Source organism: Arachis hypogaea, chromosome 11, assembly GCF_003086295.3.
Source record: "Arachis hypogaea cultivar Tifrunner chromosome 11, arahy.Tifrunner.gnm2.J5K5, whole genome shotgun sequence".
Lineage (NCBI taxonomy): Eukaryota > Viridiplantae > Streptophyta > Magnoliopsida > Fabales > Fabaceae > Arachis > Arachis hypogaea.
In genome coordinates this window covers 43,369,322-43,395,285 of record NC_092046.1, presented here as the reverse complement: position 1 = coordinate 43,395,285, position 25,964 = coordinate 43,369,322, and the positions used below count along the sequence as shown (strand labels likewise).

The 25,964-nt window shown below is 38.4% G+C and overlaps 1 pseudogene; it reads right to left on the bottom strand.

The window, feature by feature from the left end:
* Positions 1-231: 231 nt before the first annotated feature.
* LOC112721301 (chaperonin CPN60-2, mitochondrial-like) lies at positions 232-25,701 on the bottom strand (annotated as a pseudogene).
* Between the last annotated feature and the right edge of the window lie 263 nt (positions 25,702-25,964).

Here is a 25,964-nt window from a genome sequence, read left to right as displayed (position 1 = left end):
AGGTTGCTCTATCAGGATGCACCAGATGAGAACAGCCATGTCCACTGTGAAGGTGGACTCGTGAGTGCTCGGAAAGATATAGTGGGACATAATCTATGACCACACGCGAGCCTCCAAGGTAAGTGATTAGGCTGAGATGCTCTTGGGTTTTGACCGATGCTGCCCATAGATCCAGGTGCTGCAAGGTTGGGCTATAACTCCAAGGACACTATCCCAGTCAAACTGATACATCTAGCGCTTAAGAGAGGCTTCTTGATATGCATCCAATCCCTCTGGACTAGGTGGAAGATCCAGTGCTCGCTGTATGGCACTCTCAGAGACAGGGACTTGTTGCTGACAGACATAGACAGTCTGCAGAGTAGGCAAGTAGAAGTTGGAGTAGAATTCAACTACCCATGATAGGTTGACCTCTCGTGGCTGCCTCCTCAAAATCCCCACTGTCTCCTCTCAATCCGGGGCTCCATAAAATCAACAAAGTGTGTTAGGAAAATGAGTAGATACTCATTGTTGTAGTTCCTCTTGGCTAGGATGGGGAACATCTGTTCGCAATAACGGTTAGTGAACCGTGTGGAGTCCCGTGCGGAAAAGGCTTTCTCTGCTTCATCAACTTTAATGATCCCTTCACCTGCTTTGTAGGTGGCGTGACGCTGGTAGATGGTGGCGCCTTAGCCGGTGCTCTCTTGGTTCCTCTCCTTGCCGGTGTTTTGTCAGTGGCCTTCTCTTTTCCTTTCTTGATACCCATGCCTAAGGAAGAAAGAAAGATGGAGAATGTTAAATATAGATAACTAAAGAACCAGAAGGAAGAAATTCCAAGTGATAATAAATGCCAAAGAAAAGATGATAGCTTAAATACATGGTAGCTACAACTTGTAGGTATGACATCAATTAAGAGCAAGAAGGCAATTCATAAGAATTAGATGCAAGAGGGTAAAAGCATGCAAGAAATAAGCATGAGAGCATAACTCAAGCATCAATTATTAAATGTGCCAAATTAAAGAGCACTTTTATGATGACAATTGTGAATGATAATTCCAAATACATGTGGAGTACAAGTGTTGTGAAAAAGAGGCATTAAAGTGTAAGAGTAAAATAAAATAGAGTTCAAAATGCCATAAAAGCTTTTTCACAAACACTTGATGTGCAAGTTAAAATAGGAATGAAAATAATGAATGCAAATGTATATAAGAGCCAAAATAACATATCAATTGTCAAATCACTCCTTATAATATCTGCAAGCTCAATGATAATAAGGTATTACCCAAATAAAGCTCCAACACCAACATAAAAAATGCATGAGAAAAGAAAGAAAAAGAAACCATAAATAACTAAGCTAAAAGAAAAATTGAGAAGAAAAAAAAATAAATGCAATAATTAAAAGAAAAAGGAAAGAGTAGAGGAGAGGGAAGAAAGAAACCTGGGGAAGAAGATGAAAAAGGGAGAAAGAAAGTAGTAGATAGTAAAAAGGAATAAGGAAGAAAGAAGGAAGAAGAAACAAGAAAGAATTAGGAATGAAAAAGAATTAGGATTGGGGGAGGGAATAATTGAAATCTGCGCGGCGTACTGGGTTAATCATGCGGCGCACGCGTACGCGTGGGTCGCGTAAAATGTAAGCGACGCATAAGCGTCTGGGACGCATACGCGTAACATGTGTTGTGCCAATCGCGCGAAGGCAGCCCCGCGCACGCACAACTCTCGGGTTGAAATGCATGAGAACCAAAAAGATATACGACGCGTGCGCGTCAGGTATGCGCACGCGTTGATAGACACATAGTGAAACTGATACGGACACGTCACGGGCGCGTACGCGTGGGTAAATTTGTGCCTAGAGCACAGTTCCAGCGCGAGGTCAACACAACTCTCTGTTCAGCACGCTATTTACGCCGATTTGTAGGGTCATGCGTACGCGTCAGGGACGCTTACGCGTGGGTTGCTAAAAGCGCAAGCGACGCGCATGCATCAGGGACGCGTACGCGTGGGCTTGCTTGTGCGCAAAGCACACTTCCTTCACCACTCCCGCGCAACTCTCTATTCAATTCCTATTCCTTTCGCAATCACAAGTGACGCGTGCGCGTCCTAGATGCTTGCGCGTTGAATGCATTTTTTTTATGCAGAATGCAGGTGATTATGCAGAAATTATGAATGAACACTGATAAAAACAAAATAAAATAAAACTAGGAATGAAAAGGGATGATCATACCATGGTGGGTTGTCTCCCACCTAACACATTACTTTTACGTCCTTAAGTTGGACGGTCCACAAGCTCAATCTTCTTCTGTTGGTGGATCCTTCAAGAGGAAGACCTCTAGCTCTTTATTGTCCTTCATCTTCTCACGATGATATAGCTTCAAGCGGTGGCCATTGAACTTGATGAATTTGGAGATTGAGGGATGACTCAGGTGGAAGACTCCATATGGCTCTGCCTTCTTTATTCTATAGGGACCTTCCCATCTTGATCGCAACTTGCCTAGCATGAGCCTCATTCTGGAGTTGTAAAGGAGAACTAGCTCCCCAGGTCTGAACTCTCTTCTCTTGATATGCTTGTCATGCACAGCCTTCACCATTTCTTTGTATAGCCTGGAGTTGTCATATGCTTCGAGTCGAAGGTTCTCTAGTTCTGCTAGTTGCAGCTTCCTTTTAGCACCGGCTTTCTCAAATCCCATGTTGCATTCTCGTACCGCCCAGAAAGCTTTGTGCTCCACCTCCACTGGAAGGTGACAGGCTTTTCCATAGACCAGGCGAAATGGACTCATTCCAATGGGTGTCTTGTATGCTGTCGGATAAGCCCAGAATGCATCAACAAGTCTGGTGCTCCAGTCCTTCCTATGAGGCTTGACTATCTTCTCCAATATGCGCTTTATCTCTCTGTTAGACACCTTGGCTTGCCCATTGGTCTGAGGATGGTAAGCCGTTGCTACCTTGTGAACAATGCTATGTTTCTTTAGTAGACCTGTTAATCTCCTGTTACAAAAATGAGTGCCTTGATCACTCACGATTGCTCGTGGTGATCCAAAGCGACAGATAACATTGTTAGCATCATCAGTACGGGTAGGAATTGCTTCCACCCATTTAGAGACATAATCAACAGCTAACAGTATGTATAAGAAACCACTAGAGTTTGGAAATGGACCCATGAACTCAATGCCCCAAACATAAAAACTTTCACAGAACAACATCAGTTGCTGGGGCATCTCATCCCTCTTGGATATATTTCCAAACCTTTAGCATGGGGAACAAGATTTACAGAAGCCAGTGGCATCCTTAAAAAGAGTGGGCCACCAGAATCCACAGTCTAAAATTTTTCTAGCTGTTCTTTGAAGACCAAAATGTCCACCATTCTCAGAGGAGTGGCAGGCCTCTAAAATTGACTGGAATTCTGATTGAAGCATACACCTTCTAATTATCTGGTCAGTACCACACCTCCATAAATATGGGTCATCCCATATATAATATTTGGACTCGCTTTTCATCTTGTCCCTTTGATGCTTAGTAAAATTGGGAGGGAAGGTATGACTGACTAAATAATTAGCTATAAGTGCATACCAAGGAACTACCTCAGATATTGAGTGCAAGCTATCAAATAGGAAAGCATCATTGATAGGAGTGGATTCATTCTTAACGTGCTCTAGGCGACTCAAGTGGTCCACCACTAATTTCTGGGAACCACTCCTATCTTTAATTTCTAAATCAAATTCTTGCAGCAACAATATCCAACGTATTAGCCATGGTTTGGACTCTTTTTTAACTAACAAATATTTTAGAGCTGCATGGTCTGAGTATACTACCACCTTAGTACCAAGTAAATAGGCTCAGAATTTATCCAAAGCAAAAATAATAGCCAGAAGCTCTTTTTCAATGGTAGTATAATTAGACTGAGCAGCATCTAAGGTTTTAGAAGCATATGAAATTACAAAAGGGTCCTTACCTTCGCGCTAAGCCAGTGCCGCTCCTACTTCATGGTTGGAGGCGTTACACATAATCTCAAATGGCTGGCTACAGTCGAGTCCTCTCACAATCGGAGCTTGAGTCAGGGCGATCTTCAGCTTATCAAACATATTCATGCAGTCCTCACTCAGCTCGAACTCAACATCCTTCTGCAGCATTCGGGATAAAGGCAATGCTACCTTACTGAAGTCCTTGATAAATCTCCGGTAGAAACCTGCATGACCAAAGAACGAACAGACTTCCCTCAAGGAGGAGGGGTAAGGTAAACCAGAAATCACATATACCTTTGCTGGATCGACAGAAATACCAGTATTAGAAACAACATGTCCTAGAACAATACCTTGTTTTACCATAAAATGATATTTTTCAAAATTTAATACAAGGTTTAAACTAACACACCGATCTAATACTCTAGCTAAACTATCCAAGAAAAGGTTAAATGAATCACCATACACACTAAAGTCATCCATGAAAACTTCCATACAATTCTTAATAAGATCTGAGAAAACACTCATCATGCATCTTTAGAAAGTAGCCGGTGCATTAGATAAGCCAAAAGGCATCCTCTTATATGCATACGTTCCAAAGAGACATGTAAAAGTAGTCTTCTCCTGATCTTCAGGAGCTATATAAATTTGAAAATAGCCAGTGTAACCATCTAGAAAATAGTAGTGTGATTTACCTGACAGGCGATCAAGCATCTGATCGATGAAGGGCAGGGGGTAGTGATCCTTGCGAGTAGCCTGGTTGAGGCGCCTGTAATAAATGTACACCCTCCAGGAGTTCCGCACTCTAGTTGTCAGGAGCTCTCCATGCTCATTTTTCACTATTGTGACTCCAGACTTCTTGGGCACCACCTGTATTGGGCTAACCCATTCACTATCTGAGATGGGGTAGATGATGTCAGCTTCAAGCAACCTGGTCACTTCCTTCTTGACAACCTCTAGAATGGTGGGATTCAGCCGCCTTTGAGGTTGACGAACAGGCCTTGCTCCCTCTTCTGAAAATATCCTGTGCTCACAAACTTGAGGGCTGATGCCTGCTATATCCGCCAAGCTCCACCCAATTGCTTTCTTGTGTCTTCTCAGCACACTAAGCAACTGCTCCTCCTGTTGGGAAGTGAGTTCCCTTGCAATAATAACTGGGAGCTTCTGATTATCCTCAAGGTAATCATACTTGAGGTGGGGTAGAAGGGGTTTTAACTCCATTTTCTACTCATGGCTAGGCACTTGATCATCTAGAGCCATTGATGGTGACAAGGTATCTTTAGTAAGCTCAGAGGATTTCTCCACACTTGCACCTTGATCCATGTGCAGCTCTTCTACTTCTTCCTGGTGGACTGCAGTTACAGTCTCATCATGATGTTGCACTAGAAGATGGAATGATCTTCCAGAGGGTGCTTCATAGCTTCATTCAGGTTGAAACTCACTGCTCGGCCATCTATCTCAAAAGAGTAAGTTCCTGAGAAGGCGTCCAATTTGAACCTTGAAGCCTTCAGAAATGGCCTTCCAAGGAGGATGGAAGATGGTTTTTCTGAGTCATTAGGGGGCATCTCCAAAATATAGAAGTCAATAGGGAATGTTAGCCCCTTAATGCTCACCAGCACGTCCTCAGAAATTCCTATCACCGACCTTTTTAAAGGAGGGAGCCTCAAAGAATCATATACAGATAATGGAATAATACTCACACACGCACCTAAATCACACATGCAGTTAGAAAATTTTACACCCTCTATAGTAATAGTAACCATGCATGGACCCTGATCACTACATTTTTCCGGTATATCACTGACGAACGGATTTTTGCTAGTAAAGAATTCACAATAAATTCCTGTTGCAAGTATAGTTTCTAAACCAACAAGAATCCTTTCATACAAAAATTTGGTTGTCACTAAAACAAACCCAATAAAATTAAACCGAAGTATTCAAACCTCGGGTCGTCTCTCAAGGAATTGCAGGGAGGCATGTTACTATTGGTTATGGAAAAGTATCTTTTTTGGATTTTTGAAAGGTTGAACAAGGAATATAAATGACAAGAAAGTAAATTAATAATTAAGAGAGCTCTTGGCAAGGTATGAAAATTAGAAGTCCTATCCTAGTTTTCCTTATCAATTGTGATGAGAATTGTTCATTGATCCCACTTAGTTAACCTCTAACTATAAAGGAAAGTCAAGTGGATAAATCAATTTAATTCCTCAAGTCCTAGTCAACTCCTAAGGAAATACTAGCTTTAGAGGGATCCAAATCAACTAGCAACTTTCAATTATCAATCAACAAAGGAGTTTGATAACTCAAGAGTCTCTAATTACTCAACCAAAGCCAAAAGGAGAGAAATCTACACTAAAATCCAACCAAGCATTTTATTAAACACTTGGGAGGCATAACATAAAAGCATAGAAAAGCAATAAGGAATATTAAATCCAAACAACCAATTGCAAGCATCAATAATATAAATTTAAGAAAGCAATCATAAATATGAAATACCTCAAATTATATTAAATAGAGAAATCAAATCTAACATGAGAATTTATAAACCAAATTATGGAAATAAACAAATCAACAAGAGGAATAAGTAAACCAAAGTACTAGAACAATTAAAGTAGAAGGAACCAAAATTGAAGCAAGGTAGAATTCTGAAATTAAGAAAAGCTAAACCTAAAATCCTAAAACCTAGAGAGAGGAGAGATCTTCTCCCTCTAAAAATCTACATCTAAAACCTAAAATTATGTGAATCAATGAATCAATGGTTCCCCCATTCTGCAGCCTCTAATTTGTATTTTTCGGGCTTGGAACTGGGCCAAAAGGAGCCCAAAAATTGCCCCCAGCAAATTCTGAAACGTACAGCACGTGGCTCTGTCACGCGTACGTGTCGTCCATGCGTACGCGTCGATTGAACTTTCGCAAGGTCACACGTACGTGTGCCTCACGCGTTTCACGCGTACGCGTCAGGTGCGCGCATGCGTCGCCATGAAAATCTCCAAATCACGCGCACGCGTGAGCCATGTGTGCGCGTCGCTCCTCGCTGGTTGTCTCCTTAGTTTCTTGTGTTCCTTCCATTTTTGCAAGCCTCCTCTCCATCCTCTAAGCCATTCCTGCCCTATAAAGCCTGAAAATACTTAACACACAGATCACGGCATCGAATGGTATAAAGGGGAATTAAAATACACAATTTAAAGTCTTAGGAAGCAAGTTTTCAACCATAGAACAGAATTGGGAAGGAATTGTAAAATCATGCAAATTGTATGAATAAGTGTGCAAAGACTTGATAAAAACCACTCAAATTAGCACAAGATAAACCATAAAATAGTGGTTTATCAATCACCCATTAAAGCAGAAATAGAGCTACCTAGAGGAATAGTTTCTAAATCTTGTATTTTATCTTTATTCATGTATAAATCTTTTAGAAACTTCGCATATTTAGGTACCTGGCGAATGGCATCAAAAAGGGGAATGGTTACCTCAACCTTTTTGAAGATCTCCACCATCTTGGGATTGAGCTCCATCTGCTTTCTGGACTTCCTAGCAAGGCGTGGGAAGGGAATAGGAATCGCTTCTCTTGTAACTTCATTTTCCTTTGGTGCTCCATTCCCTGGTTGAGCTGCTTCTTCTTCAACCATGTCTTATACTTCATCTTCCTTTTCAACATCCTCTACCTCAACAATGTCTTCAACTTGAATGTCTTCCTTTGAGCTTGGCTCCTCATGATTTCTCTCTTGCAGTGTGGTTCCAGACCTCAAAGTGATGGCATTGCTTCCACCTTTGGGGTTGGGTAAAGGTTGAGAAGGAATTGTACTGGAGCTTGAAGGTTGATTGTTGGGGGTAGATAGTGAATCCATCTGGGAGACGAGCGCTTGGAAAGTAGCGTTCAGACCGTTTATAATAGTGTTAAATGTATTCTAAATGTCATGTTGTCCTTGCACAAGAGAGCGAAGCATCTCATCATTAGAAGAGGAAGGGGGGTAAGTGATTTGAGGGGTCTGCTGTTGGCTGTTCTGAGGCACTTGGGACTACCTTAGGTGTGGTGCTCGGTAAGGCTGGCCTTGGTTTTGCTGTTGGTAAGGAGGGTTCTGCTGATACCGGTTCTACTGATTATTGTTGTTGTTCCACCTCTGATTTCCATCATTGTCTCTGCCTCCTCGGTTATAGTTGTCCCTCCATCCTTGATTGGAATTATCCCTCCATCCCTGGTTAGAGTTGTCTCTCCACCCCTGGTTGTAGTTGTCTTGCCAACCAGAATTGTGGTTCCCACCTTGGTTATAATTGTTGCCTTATTGATAGTATCCTTGATTCGGGCGGTCGTAGAAATTATAGGTAGATGCCAAGGTGTTGTCTTCTTGTTGGAGCTATGGACACTCATCAGTGTAATGAGTATAGTAGGCACATATTCTGCACACTCTTCGAGAAACCAACTGTTAACACTGTTGTTGTGGGGGAGGCTGAGGTTGTTGTTGATTCAGCAGTAGCTGCTTCAGTATGTTGGTCATCTCTCCCGGAGTCTGTGTGAGAGCAGCAGTGTCACTACTAGAGGAAACCTCCACAATAGCCTTGGGATGGTTGTTTCTGTGCCTGGCATTCCGGGTAGACTCAGTTAGATCGGCGATCAGCTGCCACGCTTCTGTTGCCATCTTGTACTTCTTTAGAGAGCCATTACTCGCAGCATCTAATGTAATCTTATCCTGAGGCTTCATGCCTTGTGTGAAGTAGCTAATCAACACCAACTGGTCAATCTTGTGGTGGGGACATGAGTTTAGGAGATTCCTGAAGCGTTCCTAATATTCGTAGAGAGTCTCTGACTTGCCTTGGATAATGCAGGAAATTTCTTTCCTCAGTCAATCTGTAACTTCAGCTGGAAAGTATTTGTCCAGGAACTCCCTTCTGAGCAGATCCCAATTAGTAACGACTGCTTCAGGTTGAGTGTAGAACCACTCACTTGCCTTTCCCTCAAGAGAAAACGGAAAGGCATATAACCAAATAGTAGTTTCATCCGTACCATGACGCCTAGTAGTTGAGCATGCTGTCTGAAAATCCCTGAGGTGCTTAATAGGCTCTTGAGCAGGTAAGCCATGAAACTTAGGTAGTAAGTTGATTAGCGCAGTCTTTAGTTCAAAATCTGCATCTAGATTTGGGTGACGCGCTTGATACGATTGCAGTGTAAAGTCTAGAGCTCCTGCTTCCTGAAGAGTAATCCTTCTGGGCTCCGCCATATTACCTGCATGTAAATCAACAGAATTAGTAGAAGAGGAGCTTGTTTCTTCCTTAAATGGCACTTCAGATTCGCTCTCAGATAAGACTGGTGAATTGGTAGTAACCACTTCACCACCCTCAGAAGCTAACCGACGCCGAGCTCGCCTAATACGTGAAATAGTTCTTTCAATTTCAGGATCAAACGCGGCTAATCTCGGATCAGGTAGTGAACGCGTCATTCAATGAAAGAAACATATAGCTCATGGTAATAAAATAAAATAAAATATGCAAATATGTAAAATTAAAAATATTTACACCAACCAATAATTTAGCACACTATTGCAACTCCTCGATAATGGCACCAAAAATTGACGGTCGAAAAATTGCCGATTAAGAATTTATAATAAGAACAGCGTTGCAAGTACAGTTCTTAACCGACAAAAATTCCGCTTATCAATTTAAAAAGGGTTGTCACAATTTAAGAATAAAATACTAGGAGTAAAATTCCCAGATCGTCTCCCAACGAGTTGACAAAAGAGTGCTATTTATTGGTTAGGAATTTTTTCGAGAAATTTTAGAGTTGGAGAACATAAAAATAAACGATTATAAATTAAAGTAATGAAACTTAACAAGAGGTTTTGTGTAATTGAAATAAAGAAGCCTTGACTGGGAGAGGATTAATCAGAAGTTCTATCCTTGTTGAAATTTTTCAAATGCAATAGTAAGAGGTTGTTGTTTTTACTTAGTTAACCCTTACCGAATAAAGGAAAGTCAAGTAATTGAGCCAACTCTAATTCACAAGTCCTAATCCTCTCCTATGGAAGAATTAGCGTTAGTGACTAGAGAGCCGGCCAACAACTTCCAATTACCACTTAACACTTGAGTATTCCAACTCAAGGGTCTCCTTTCAATCAACTCCCAAGTCAAGTTGGGAGTTTACTCCATTGACATGAATGCCATTTTTATAAACGATAAACGGGAAAGAAAAGAAGACATGAAAGTTCAAATAAATAATAAAAGGAAATTAATTAAAGGTAAAAAGAACTCTTTGCATTAATAAATTCCAAAATAAAAAATATCCATATGTAATTCTGAACAGGGTAAATGGGTGATTAAAAGAGTAAGAAAATAAGGAAACAAACTAGAATGATGGAAACTTTAATGGAGGTAGTAACTCTTCTCAATATCCAAATCAAAAGCATAAAACTAGAAATCTATGAATGTGAAGAACCCTAGAGGAAGTAGTATTTTTTCTCTAAGATTCAAAACTAAAAACTAAAACTATGAGAATGAGAATGTGTGTTGAGTCTCTGCTTGTCCCCTGGCTCTAGTCTGTGTTTTTGGACCGAAAACTGGGTCCAAACTCAGCCCAAAATCGCCCCCAACGTCTTCTGCGATTTCTGCACGTGGCGTACGTCACGCGTACACGTCAGTAACGCGTACGCGTCGATGGTTTTCTTCGCATGTCACGCGTTCGCGTCAGGTACGCACACGCGTCGCGGTGAAAATCTCCAAATCACGCACACGCCTCGATCCTTGCTGGTCATCTCCTTTATTTCTTATGTTCCTTCCATTTTTGCAAGCTTCCTCTCCATTCTTTAAGCCATTCCTACCCTATATAGCCTGAAAACACTTAATGCACAGATCACGGCTTCGAATGGTATAAAAGGACATTAAAAATACACAATTTAAAGGCGTAGGAAGCAAGTTTTCAATCATAGAACAGAATTAGGAAGGAATTGTAAAATTGTGCAAATTGTATGAATAAGTGTGCAAAGACTTTATAAAAACCACTCAATTTAGCACAAGATAAACTATAGAATAGTGATTTATCATGCACCAAATTGACTCAAGGAATACTACGGTGGGTAGGAATTATTCTCAAGAAGATTAAAGGATTGAGCAAACAATGTTTATTTGAAACCCTAATTAGATTCACAAACTTTTGTGAGAGCAATAATCGAACTTAAAACAATAACAATTTATCATACAAAGCTGATGAATGATGAGATTGATATATAGCGAATGAAGATGTTAGGGTTTCAGAGATGTTCAATTCTCAAGAAAGGAAACATTCATGTTTATTACCTTGATTCATGCATAGATATATTGACGACAAATCGTATTTAATCAACTTCCAATCCCTTGGTGATTCAATTTTTCTCCATCCTAGCTAATAGCCAATTCCTTGATCAATTAGTTAACAATAGGAGGATTATAGTATAGTTCTGATTTAATGTCACATAACATTCAAAGCTATTCTCAAATAATTAAAAAGTTACGAGAATGAGTTTGAAACTAATCCCAATAATAGCTTTCCCAAGATAATAAAGGAATTCAAAACAAACCAAAAATATTTTTCAATACCTCTAATCATTCAGAATAAAACGAAACCCAATTTTTTAGAAGTATCAATGCATTAATCAAGATAAAAAAAATAAGTATTATCAATCCATAAAATTAAACAGAGCTCCTAACCCTAACACAGAGAAATTAGTGACTCATGAAAACAAATAAAAACAAAAGGTGAAAATATGCTAATGACTGCTGGATGCTAAAACTGCTCTTCTCCAGCTTATTTGTGATGATATGTCATCATGTCATATTTTTCTATGCTTTTTCATACAAGAAATTGATGATTTGTGCTTAGATATTGAAAGCTTTTGTGCTTAAATGGTATATTTCCTTGATCTTTTGATTTTATAAATTTTGTAGGAAATAAGTGGAAAAAGAAGCAAAATAGCACAAAATCAGCTCAAAAGAAGAGAAAAAGGATTTTGGGGGCACACTTTGAAGTTTGAGCACACTTTGAAATTTTAGGCCACGCTTTTAAAAGCGTGACCCATGACCATGAGGCCATGACATGCATTTAATTATTAAAGCCATCATGATGAATTATAACGCATTAGGCATGGAAAATGAATGCTACGTTAAAGCAATTGGTATTAGTCAATGAATGCATGCATGAAATGTTGCATGAAACATTAATTAATTATGCCAATAAGAATGAATGAATGCTACGTTGAAATAAATGAATGATACATTGGGATGTTTAATTAAGTTCATGAAAGAATGCATGTAATATTATTAATACCAATAAGGCGTTAATGAAGTGCATGAATGAAACCATTAAATCATTAATGCCATAATGAATGAATGCTTTAACGTAATGCAATTGGCTTTATTAACTAAGTAATATAATAAAAGCATGCATGTGTTTAGTTAATTAGTACCATCATGGACAATGCATTGGCTTTATTAATTAAGATAGAATGAAAGCATGTAGCGTTGATTTTTGCAACGGAGCGCCTCAACAAAGCCAAGGAGAAACAAGAGAGCGCTCCGTTCATTCATTTCATTTTTTCGGGCATGACCCATGAGGAAAAGCAAGGCGCGAATAAAGGAAGCAAAGTAGCACTACGTTTGTGCTCTTAACTGAGCGCTATAGGACTTGGCAAGAAAATTGGCCAAAGTAGCTTCACCATGCAAATTAAATCAAGCCATCCGGATCCACTCCTCTTCAAATCCAAAGCAAGCAAAGCCCATTATCATCACTCAAAGGCACAAGAGATAGTTAGAATAGGAATTCCATTTAATTGTAATTTATTTTTAGTTTCAATTTCACTCAATTCACTTCAATGCTAGCTTGACTAGACTAATCACTCACTAAAGTTTCTTGATCCATCAATCCATGTGGGATCGACCTCACTCTAAGTGAGTTTTATTACTTGATGCGACCCGATACACTTGCCGGTGAGTTTTTGTGTGGAATCTAAATTTCCACCCATCAATTTATATCCTCTATACTAACCTAATTTTTAAATTTAAAACTAAAACTAATCTTATCTTTTCCTAAAAAAAAGATAAACTAAACATAATCTTTCTAAATTGAATTAACTGAAATCAAATTTTGATAAATTCTTGGAGTTTGTGGGCTATGTCAAATGTCCATGTTATTTTTACTAAAATAAATGCCAAGTATTTTGGTCGGTCTTTGATCACGGGCGCTAAGTACCATTGTGTTGCTTATCATGGGCGCCAAGCGCGAGCGTGTGCTTCTTGTTAGGTGCTAAATGCCATTGTGGTTGTTACTTTGTTCTTCTTCGAAGGTGTTAGGTATCAAGGTTAGGCACTTGGCGTTAAGGCCCTGGACGTGAAGAAAATTTTGGGCGTTAGGCATGAGGAAGTGGCATTGGGTGCCAAACAAAGGTACTGGGTGTCAATGCGTGGGCGTTGTGGGCACTGGGAACCAATGTGTGGACGTTGGGCGCTAGTGTGTGGGCGCTGGGCGCCATTTGTGGGGATGGGTGCCCACCTTTGCATTCTTATAGGCCATTGGGCGTCCCACCTTCCCTGATTGCTTCTGGATTTTCTTCTCGTCGTCTGAATTTCCTCAGAAATATTCTTAACACACAACAACTCTAAAATAACTCCAAACAAAATAGATTATCTTTGAAAACCACAATTAACCTAAGAAAACTACTAATATTTATTAAAAGAAATGCTAAAAAAAACTATTAAAGATGCCAAGACATCATAACACTAAACTTAAAACTTTGCTCGTCCCCAAGCAACAAAAAGAATTCTGATATGTGATTAAGTTTGTAGTGATTTATACTGATTTATATGATTAAATATGGGCTTCCGTTACTCACATGATCTTGCAAACTTCAAATCTGAATATTCAAAAATCTATTCCGGAAGATTTTATATGTATTCTTCTTATAGTTTTTAACCTTCAACTCAGTTTTCCTTTTCAGTTTTTTGTGAATGTAATATTCAGCACCTTTTTCTCTCATAAACCAACTTTAAAGTATTGGGGAAGATAATTTCACATCTTTGAATCTATATGTTTTGTCTCAAGCCAAATCTTTAGTGTAGATTTTCAATTGATATTCCCAAACCAGTTGGCTCAAGGTATCAGGTGATGAAGCACCCCTCGAATTTACTCACCCAAGTTTCTCCTTGACACAGCAACACCACAAGCACATAACTAGAAAAATATTTTTTATCTTTTTATCTCATGTGTCCTAGATATTAGTGCTCAGATCCTTGGTTATTTTTTTCACCTAAATGCACTTATAACCTAATTACAATAGGGTTTATTATTCACATAATACGTTACATATTTATTGTTCACTTAGAATTTTTTTGGTAATATTTTTACGTATCACAAAAAAATATTTCAAGAAAGTAAAACGTATTACACTAACAGCAAATATACACTTTGTATTGTTATCACTACAAGAGAGGTGGAGTTTAGTGGCGGTTTTTTCTGCGGCTAGAGGCGGTTTAAACTATTTCAAAATACAATTCCGGCAATCAAGTAAACCGCCCTGATTAGTGGCGCGGGCAGTAGATTTTGCAGTAGTTTTCAGCAACCGCTGGTATAACTGTCGCTAATCAGATACTTGATTTGGTGACGGTTGTAAAACCGCTGCTATTTTCTTAACTGGTTTTTTAAAAAAATTGCAGCGGTTTAAAACTGTCGCAATTCTAATGGGTGCTTTAAAACGACGCAGCAATTTTCAACTTGCTGTAATTTTCTACATGATATTTTAAAAAATAACTGCTAAACTACTACATGTGGCACCATTTTTCTTTACTAAATAACTTATTTTCTTTACATCATAATTGATTAAACTTAAGATACTTGTATCAAATAGCACTAAATAGATAAAACCATAAAGAAGAGCAACACCACCACCTGTGCAGAACATAATATGTAGTTATGTCAGGTCTGGTTTAGGATGTGAAATTGAGTATACAACTGCAAGTGCTAATAACATACCAGGTTATGCCCTCCTGTACGGCGGCCTTGGTTGCATTCAAGGCATCTATCACTCTATCCTTCTTCTCACCAACTTCAGCCTCACTGGCTCCTCCAATATGTGAAAGGCAAGTTTATTATGTTAATATTATCATTGTAGAACTTTAACATGTTACCAGGTATGAGACCACTAAAAATCTAGATTAACTTAATATGCCCACCGTAAAAACTGCAACACTCCCAAAAAGCTTGGTGAGTCTTTTCTGTAACTTTTTCTTGTCATAATCTAAAGTGCTATTTTCAATTGTTGACTTAATCTGCTTGTTGAAAAGATCACAAGAATCAAGTCAGGAAAAAAATACAATGTAAGTAACGTAAACACCAACAAAGGTAGCCCCAAATTTAGGAGGAGATCCGCTTAAACCTGATCACATGTTTCCTCAATTGCTTTCTTGTCACCATCTCCATCAAGAATGAACGTATCATCTTTAGAAATTGTCACCTAGATTACTAAAAACTTTAGTTGTCAAAATCAATTAAAATCAAAAACAAAGAATTTTATTTTGAGCTTAAACACTAGCTTTTGAATTATAGTGTACATGCTCTTACAAAACTCTGTTGTCCATTAAAATTATATTACAAATCCAGCAAGAAAGAAAGGTTACCTTTTTGCAAGTGCCAAGCATTTCCGAATGCACTTTTTCAATATTCATGCCAAGCTCTTCAGTGGTAAGCTAAAAGGATATAAAAGTTGTATCATTCATAAGCTTTTTAACATAGGATTTTACTTTATAGTAATAAGTAATAACTTCATAACAGAACACTTACTTCACCTCCTGTAAGAACAACAAAGATCATGGAGGCCGGACTTCCTATTTTCACCAAAACCAGGCACTTTGATGGCACATACCTGAGCCAATGCAACAAACACCACACAAGATAAGCATAAAAGGATCCAAAATCTTACTTGAATGCAAAAGGTAAATCTCTTGGCTAGTGTACAAACCTTTATTCTAGCACAAAGCTTGTTTAGAATGAGAATTGCAAGGGCATCACTTTCCACATCCTCCGCAACAATCAACAAAGGTCTTTGTTTCTGATAACAAAGAAATGTCAACCAATTATATAGTACAAAAGCTAATACTAAAAAAAAGACTAGCGAAAGGAAATTGTTGTTGCTTACCTTTAAACCCAACTCTAATACTTTAACTATAGCATCAATACTCGAGATTTTTTCTCATGGATTAGAATCAGTGAATCCTCAAGTTCCTGTAGTCACAATTTACATATAACATGTTAAAAAGAAGCTATTCTTTAAACTTAAAAGAAAAGAGGTAGAGAAGCAACATACAAATTTCTAGTTCTTTTGGTTAGTTATAAAATATGAAGATATGTATCTGGTGCACGAATTTCCACACCTCGTACAACTGAACCAGCAAGTGCACTGGGTCGTCCAAGTAATACCCGAGTTAGTCAGGGTCGATCCCACGAGGATTGTGATTTGAAGCAAGCTATGGTTATCTTGAAGATCTTAGTCAGGCGGATAGAGAAGTTAGTTGATTGTTTAATTCGCATGAAAAGAAAATAAATAAAACGTTACTAGCTAGGTTGATGTGTTTGCAATGATAAAAAGATGGTTAAGGCTTGAAGATGCTTTGTTCTTCTGGATTAATCCGGTCTTACTGTCTATTCCAACTGTGAATGATTTCTTCTATGGCAGGCTGTAAGTAATCAACGTCTTTATTACAAGATCGCTAATGCTCCTCCAGATCTGAACGCCAGGGTTAGTGCGGATCCATTCTAATTGAGGGTGAAGCTCTTGCAGTTCATTCTCTTTAGTGATCCTACTCAAAATGCCACAGACAAGGTCGAATCTTCTGGATTAGAGGATGCTGCACCTTTGGTTCTAGCCTCTACCACAAAAACTCTAATCTTTCCATACCTCGGCTGAACTGATGTCTCGAGAAGTCCCCAACGAAGTCGTGGATTAGCCGTCTAAGAGATGCATAATCAAGCTATTGGTTCATGATTGTCCGATGAAAGACTCATTCTGAACCCATGTAGAATGAGATAACCTTGTGCCGGTTCAACGCATTCATATTGATGAAGAACGAGGATACATCTTAGAATAGAGAATCAAACAGGGATTGAAATAAAACAGTAATACTTTTATTAATCCATAAAACTCAGCAGAGCTCCTCCCCTCAATCTAGGAGGTTTTAAAACTCATACTGATAGAAAATACAATGTGGAATTCAAAAATATGGTATCAGAACTTCCTCTAAAACTATAAAATTTATCAAATAAATACTAAGCTAATGAGTAAGCATTACATAAGAAGGGTAAAACAGTCTTTTAGTGATAAAATCCACTTCTGGGGCCCACTTGGTGAGTGTTTGGGCTGAGCTTGATCGAGATCCATGCGCTAGGAGGCCTCTTCTCCTTTGGGCGCTGGATGCCAGAAAAGGACAGGAGGCTAGCGTTGAATTCCAGTTTTGGGCCTTCAATTCTGAAGCAAAGTATGGACTATTATACATTTTTGGAAAGCACTGGATGTTACCTTTCTGTAGGCATTGAGAATGTTCCATTTGGACTTCTGTAGCTCCAGAAAACCTCTTTCGAGTGAAAGGAGGTCAAATCTAGACAACATCTGCAGTGCTTTCTCTACCTCTGAATTAGACTTTTGCTCCAACTCCTCAATTTCAGCCAGAATATATCTGAAATTGCATAAAAATACAAAAACTCAAAGTAGAATCCAAAAATATAAATTTTGCACTAAAACCTAATAAAACTTAAACAAAACATGCTAAAAACTATATGAAAATGATGCCAAAAAGCGTATAACATATTCGCTCATCAGAACACCAAACTTAAATTATTGCTTGTCCCCAACCAACTAAAATCAAAGTAGGATAAAAAGAAGAGTAAGATACAATGAATCTCAGAGTTTCTAATGAAGCTCAGTTTCAGTTAGATGTGCGAGACTTAGTAGCTTTTTGCTTCTGAATAGCTTTGGCATCTCACTATCCATTGAAACTCAGAAGTGTTGGTCTCTTTAGGAACTTAGAATCCAGATGATATTATTGACTCACCTAGTTTAGTTCTTTTTTATTCTTGAACACAGCTTTTTAAAGTCTTGGCCGTGACCCCAAGCACTTTGTTTTCTAGTATTACCACTGGATACATAAATGCCACAGACACTTAACTGGGTGAACCCTTTCGGATTTTGATTCAGCTTTGCTAGAATCCTCAGATAGAGGTGTCCAGAGTTCTTAAGCACACTATTTTTGCTTTGGATCATGACTTTAACTGCTCAGTCTCAAGCTTTTCACTTGACACCTTCACACCACAAGCATATAGTTAGGGACAGCTTGTTTGAGCCGCTTAGGCCATGATTTTATTTCTTTTAGGCCCTCCTAACTATTGATGCTCAAAGCCTTGGATCATTTTACCCTTGCCTTTTGGTTTAAAGGATTATTGTCTTTTTGCTCTTGCCTTTTGGTTTAAAGAGCTATTGGCTTTTTCTGCTTTTAATTTCTCTCTTTTTCTTTTTTTTTCGCAAGCATATATATATATATATATATATATATATATATATATATATATATATATTATTGCTTTTTTGCTATTTTTCTTGCCTCAAGAATCAATTTTTGGATTTTTCAAATTACCAATAATATTTCTCCTTTTTCATCATTCTTTCAAGAGCCAAAATTCTTAATTCCAACTTCGATTATGCACTGTTCATTCATACATTTAGAAAACAAAAGCAATGCCACCACACCAAAATAATTGACTATTCTTATTATATAACTCAAAGTTCATGTATCTCTCAATTCTTTTAAAATAAAATTTTTCTTTTAAGTAAGGTGAGAGATATATGGAACATTTTATAGCCTTAAGACATAGATGATCAAGCAACAAGAACAAGAGAACAGACAATAAAACATAACAGAAAACATAAAAATAACATAAAAGAAAAGGGGATTAAGAGAACGAATCCACCTTAGTGATGGCGACCACTACTCCTCCTTGAAGATCCAATGTAGTGCTTGATCTCTTCAATGTCACGCCCTTGTCTTTGTTGTTCTTCCCTCATAGCCCTTGTTTCTATTTGCTATTTCATGGAGGATGGTGAAGTAGTTGGAGATTCTGTGGGACCTGAGAAGCTAGGGAGTTCAAATTCCCTGCCCAACTTATGGGCGTTGAATGCCCAGCTTGTGCACCATAGCTGGGGTTGAACGCCAGCTTGCCACCCATTTGTGCCGTTGAACGCCCAGGAGGAACCTCCTTCCTGGCGTTCAATGCCAGATCTTCTGCCTTTTTTGTAGGGATGGCAAAACTCCCCGAGATGTGGGGATCCCTGCGGGGACTGTCCCGAATGGGGATCCGACTGTGGGAAGTTTTCTCCGCGAGATGGGGATGGGGGATAAAATTTCCCCGAGGCAGGCGCGAGGACCCGAGTGGGGATCCCCCTATTCCCCAAAATTTATAAATTTACTGAATTATCCTTAATAGTTTATTTCTCATAAATGTTTTTTAGTCATTTCTCTCTCTCTCTCTCTCTCTCTCTCTCTCTCTCACACACACACACACACACACACACATATAGAAATCGAAAACTCCTAATCTTCATTTGCATAACCCCTCTTCAATTCAGAGATCCCTAAAACTGTCCATACTCTATTCAACCTCTATGCAGCCACCTCCTTGCCACTCTCCCTTCTCACCGCATCGTCACACCTCACCGTGCCATCACCCTCACCGCGTCGTGCTTTCTATTTGCGGCGTTCCTTTCATAACTCTGTCGTTGTGTCCATTCTCCTCTCTATTTTTGCGTCTCTCACCTCATCCACTACTTTGCCCTCTAGCTCGTCGTTGCGTCCCCTCACTGCGTCATTTCGAAAGAAGTCACCATCGTGTCATTTATACTTTTTGTATAAAATCTTGCTATTTTTGTATAAGATGGATACTTGCAGCTCAATTCATATGGAAATTAATAATTAGTTAGAACTATCAAATAGATGGAGAATGGGATCCCCGCGGGGAATGGGACCTTGTGGGGAATGGGGATGGGGAGCATTATTCCCTCACGGCAGGAAATGGGAACGGGGACGGGGAGCGAATCTAAGGGCGGGGATGGGGAGCAGGGAGGCATCCCCCACCGCCACCCTGCCCCGTTGACATCCCTATTTTTTGGTCGTCGAACGCCTAGCCTGGCTCCCTGGCTGGCGTTCAACACCAGTTTGTTGCTCCCCAGAGGGCGTTGAACGCCCACTCTGGCTCCGTGTCTGGCATTCAACTCTAGCAAAGTTTCTGCTTCAGGGTGTTCTGTTTCCAGCTCTGACTATTTCTATTTCCGTTCTAACTACTGCACATGATCACAAACATTAAAAAGCAAGGAAAAACTCTAAAAATAAACTAAAATAAACTCAAATGAAAATAAACAAAAGCAATAAGAACAGAAATACTCTACTTATGGTTGGGTTGCCTCCTAACAAGCGCTTCTTTAATGTCATTAGCTTGACAGACAACTCCTTTCAAGGAGGACGATAGTCATAGAGGAATAAATCCTTACTCCTTACTGGGATCTTCCTTCCTGTGCTCTCATGGATTAGCTTAATACACTCAAGAGACAAGATCTCATTTACTGCATGAGGCAGGGTTTGGCTTGTAGCAATATGCTGGTGTCCCTTAGTGCCATTTTCCTCTTCCATGGTGAATACCATGATGAGATAAGTGAACATTACCATCTTCCATGGTGAAAAGCCTTCAGTAGGGATATTTTTGTTTTTCCAACCCCTAGGTATCTTCCTTTTGGGGCCTTCCTCCTTTGTGGATAGTGTACATCTAACACCAAACTTACATTTGGTCTTAGGAGGATTGAATTGGTTTCATCCAAGGGAGGAGGCTTGAATGCTGAATCCTTTATGCAAGTGCCTCCCTTGTCAATGGGTAATGGAGGGTTAAGAATCTTGAACACCATCTAGTCCTTATGCAAGGTGATCCTTGTTTCTTGTGCCTTTTGGATTTTTAGCTTCTTCATCACAGATGAAGGTATCAGATTTAAACTCAAGCCAAGATCTTACAGGGCTTTGTCAAAAGTGATCTTTCCAGTAATCCATAGAATCTGAAAGATCCCTAGATCTGGCACCTTGGCAGCTCATTCTGAATTAGGATACTGTACTTCTCAGTAAGTATCTCTATTTTATCTCCCCTTAGGTCCTTCTTTTAAAAAAATGTCTTTTAGACAGGCTGTATAGGGGGTCTTTTTTCCCAAAACCTTTGCAACAGAGATATTGACTTGCAACTTCTTAAGGGCTGCTGGGAAATGAGCCAACTACTCATTTTCTGGTTCTTTTTGCATGCCTAGGAAAGGTAGCTCTTGAGGTTCTTTCACCTCTGTAAGGACGTGCTCTGTGGTAATGACAGGCTCCTCTTACACACCCAGAGAAGATTCAACTCGAGATTCTTTCTCCTCTGTGGGGTGTGCTCAATGGCATTCTCAGGATCCTCCTGGTTCTTGATTGCCTTCAGTCCCACAATAGCAGACTCCTGAGGTTCGGCCTCTTTGGTGAAGACTACTGTCTCACCATCTTTTAAGGTCTCCTTCCCAGAGAGCATCAGCCTTTCTGTGAGGGCCCTATAGGGATGCACTTCCTCAAACAACTCAGTAAGATGAATATTAACCTGCTCAGGTGTCCACCGGTTATGGGTGAGAGTGTCTCCTTGAGGGTAGTTACCACTCATATCACTAGGAGCATTATAAACCTCATCAGGGGGTGCGACTACAGTCTCCATGTCTAGAACTTTTGTCCTATTTGGAGTCTCCTCACAGAAGTATAAGTGCTGGTTATTGGCAGCTATCTCAATGAGCTCATCTGCCTCTTCATGTGTCTCTATAAAGTACAGAGGGCTATTTTCAAAGTGATCTACTGTCTTCCTGGCTATCTCAGAGATTGCTCATAGAAGATCATTGTCTTGCCCCATCCTGAGAACCTATGGGGAGGACATATCCTGAACATCAGCTTGTACCTCTCCCAAGCATCATGGAGAGACTCACTCCCCTTCTGCCTGAAGGTCTGAACATCGGTCACTAGCTTAGTTAATCTCTGTGAGGGGGAGAACCTGTTCAAAAAATTGTTAATAACCTTATCCCAGGTGTTCACACTTCCTCTAAGTTCCATATGCCACCATTCATTTGCTTGATCACTCAGAGCAAATGGGAAGAGTTTTAGTCTGGGGACTTCAGGGTCCACTCCATTGACCTCTACAGTGTCACAGAACTACAGGAAGTCGGAGATGAACTTACTGGGGTCTTCCTATGGGTGTCCATGAAACTGGCATTTCTGCCGTAACAGCAGAACCTGGTCTAGGTTGACCTTAAAGTCATTTGAGTCAATAGGAGTGTCAAATGTATAGGAGCCCTGAGGTCTCGCAATTCTTGTATTCCCATAGTGACTCCGGTGTCTCTGCATACATAAATAAGAGACAAAGAAAAATGGGAGTCTCTATGTCACAGTATAAGGAGCTCCTGGTCAGATATCCAAAGGAAGAAAGAATAATGAAGATAGAGGGAGGAGGAGAAGAATTCGGCTAGAAGGGAGGAAGAATTCGAAAATTAGAAGCAAAATTAGAAACTAGAATTCAAATATTTTTATTTTTATTTTATTTATTAATCATATAAAGGTTAATGAACTAAAAAGATTTGAAAATTTAATGATGATTTTCGAAAAAGATGAGGAAAAATAAAGAAGATATTTTCAAAAATAGAAGAGAGATGAGTTAGTTAGGAAGTTTTGAAAAAGAAGAAAGAGAAATCAACTAACTAATTAAGAAAGATTTGAAAACAAGATAAGATAGAAGATTAGAAAAGATTTGATTTTGAAAATATTTGAAAAAGTCAACAAGATAAGATAAGAATTGAAAAGATTTGTAAAATATTTAATTTTAAAATTTAAAAGACGATAAGATAGAAAAGCTAAGATAAGTTAGGTAAGGAAGATAAGATAAGGAAGTTAAGAGAAGATAAGTTTTAAATTAAAAAGATTTGAAATCAAAATCAAAAAGTTAGTTTCTAATTTAAAAAGATTTGAAATTTAAATTTTAAAAGAAAGATAAGATAAGAAAGAATCAAATTTTAAAAGAAAACATTTGAAGTTTGATTTTTGAAAAAGATTTGATTTTGAAATTTGAAATAAGATAAGATAAGATTTTTGAAAATTAAATTTTAAAATTTTTTAATTTTGAATTTGAAAACAAGGTAAGATAAAGATTTGAAAAAGATATGATTTTTGAAAAGATTTGAATTTTGAAATTTAAAACTAAGATAAGATAAGATAATGATTTTGAAATTAAAATTTGAAAAACTTGTTGTAATTTTCGAAAATTAAGATAAAGATAAGAAAAGATATTTTATTTTTTTTATTTTTGAATTTAATGAAGAAAGAGAAAAATAACAAAAAGACACCAAGCTTAAAATTTTTAGATCTAAGACACCTAGAATTCAAAAATTGGAAAGAAAAACACAAAAAGACACCAAACTTAAAAATGTTAAGATCTAAATAAAAAGGAAAACAAGAACACTTTGAGGATCAAGAAGAACACCAAGAACAAAACTTAAAGAATTCAAAGAAAACAAGAACGTGCAAAGGACACCAAACTTAAAGATTTTGAAAACCAAAGACACAATTTTTGAAAATTTTAAAGAAAAGACACAAGAAGATACCAAACTTAAAGATTGACATAAGACTCAAACAAAAGACTCTATTTTTGAAAATTTTTAGAAAAAGACTCAAAGAAATTCGAAAATTTAACAAGGACATAAACAAAAGACTCAAACCAAAAACAAAGATTAATAAAGAAAAAAAAAGGTTTTGAAAAAAAAATTTTGAAATTTTTTTCGAAAAGGAAGAAGAAATTAAAAGACTCAGATAAAATAAAACTAAACCTGTAAAGAAAAGGAAATTACCTAATCTAAGCAACAAGATAATCCGTTAGTTGTCCAAACTCGAACAATCCCCGGCAACGGCGCCAAAAACTTGGTGCATGAATTCCCACACTTCGTACAACTGAACTAGCAAGTGCAGTGCGTCGTCCAAGTAATACCTAAGTGAGTCAGGATCGATCCCACGAGGATTGTAATTTGAAGCAAGCTATGGTTATCTTGTAGATCTTAGTCAGACGGATAGAGAAGTTGGTTGATTCTTTAATTTGAATGAAAAGAAAATAAATAAAACGTTACTAGGTTGATGTGTTTGCAATGATAAGAAGATGGTTAAGGCTTGGAGATGCTTTGTTCTTTTGGATTAATCTGGTCTTACTGTCTATTCCAACCGTGAATAATTTCTTCGATGGCAGGCTGTAAGTGATTAACGTCTTTATTACAAGATCGCTAATGCTCCTCCAGATCTGAACCCCAGGGTTAGTGCAGATCCATTCTAATTGAGGGTGAAGCTCCTGCAGTTCATTCTCTTTAGTGATCCTACTCAAAACACCACAGAGAAGTACGAATCTTCTGGATCAAAGGATGTTGTGCCTTTTGTTCTAGCCTCTACCACAAAGACTCTAATCTCCCCATACCTCGGCTGAACTGATGTCTCAAAATGTCCCCAACGAAGTCGTGGATTAGCCATCTAAGAGATGTATAATCAAGCTAGTGGTTCATTATTGTCCGATGAAAGACTCACTCTGAACCCATGTAGAATAAGATAACTTTTTCTGGTTCAACGCATTCATATTGATGAAGAACAAAGATATATCTTAGAATAGAGAATCAAACACGGATTGAAATAAAACAGTAATACTTTTATTAATCTATAAAACTCAACAGAGCTCCTCCCCTCAACCTATGAGGTTTAGAAACTCATACTGATAGAAAATACAATGTGGAATTCGAAAATATGGTATCAGGTCTTCCTCTAAAACTATAAAAGTTCTCAAATAAATACTAAGCTAATGACTAAGAATTACATAAGAAGGGTAAAACAGTCTTTTAGTGCTAAAATCCACTTCTGGGGTCTACTTGGTGAGTGTTTGGGCTGAGCTTGATTGAGATCCACGTGCTTGGAGGCCTCTAGGGTGTTGAACGCTGGCTAGGGGGTCCTTATGGGTGTTGGACGCTGGTCTCTTCTCCTTTGGATACTGGACGCCAGAAAAGGGCAGGAGGCTGGCATTGAACGCTAGTTTTGGGCCTTGAATTCTGCAGCAAAGTATGGACTATTATACATTGCTGGAAAGCTTTGGATGTTAGCTTTCCATTGCCATTGAGAACGCTCCATGTCGACTTCTGTAGCCCCATAAAAGCTCTTTTGAGTGCAAGGAGGTCAGTTCCATACAACATCTGCAGTGCTTTCTCTGTCTCTAAATCAGACTTTTGCTCCTGCTCCTCAATTTCAGCCAAAAAATACCTAAAATTGTATAAAAATACACAAACTGAAAGTGGAATCCAAAAATTTAAATTTTGCACTAAAACCTATGAAAACTTAATAAAACTTAAACAAAACATACTAAAAACTATATGAAAATAGTGGCAAAAAGCGTATAAAATATCCGCTCATTAGTATCCCCTGTCGAGCTTCATTCTTTCAACAACTTCTAACTCATTGTACAATGTTTTGCCATCCTGAAACAGGTTCAAGTTAGAGCTGAACAGATGCAGTATCATGGGTATAAATATCCAAAACCATCAGACACAGAAACTAGAAACTAAAGAAAAAATAAAGTACCCAAGTTGCAAATATAAAAACTTACTGAGATTGTGATTACACCCTCTTTGTCAACTTTTTCCATAGCTTTTCAATTAGCTCACCAATTTCTCTCTCCTGATTTGCTGATATTATCCCAACTAGTTCCTACATTGCTGCATTTATTCAAATTTGATTAACGACTAGTAAATTAAAACACAATACAAATCAAAGAGATTGAACTTGTCAAACAAAAATCAAGCAAAAATCTTTTTACCTTGATCTATATTATCTTCTTGCAAACAATATACTTTTTTAATGGAAAAAATATCCCACTCCCACATAGTAGCATATCCACAACTAGGTTTTTCATATGTTAGATAT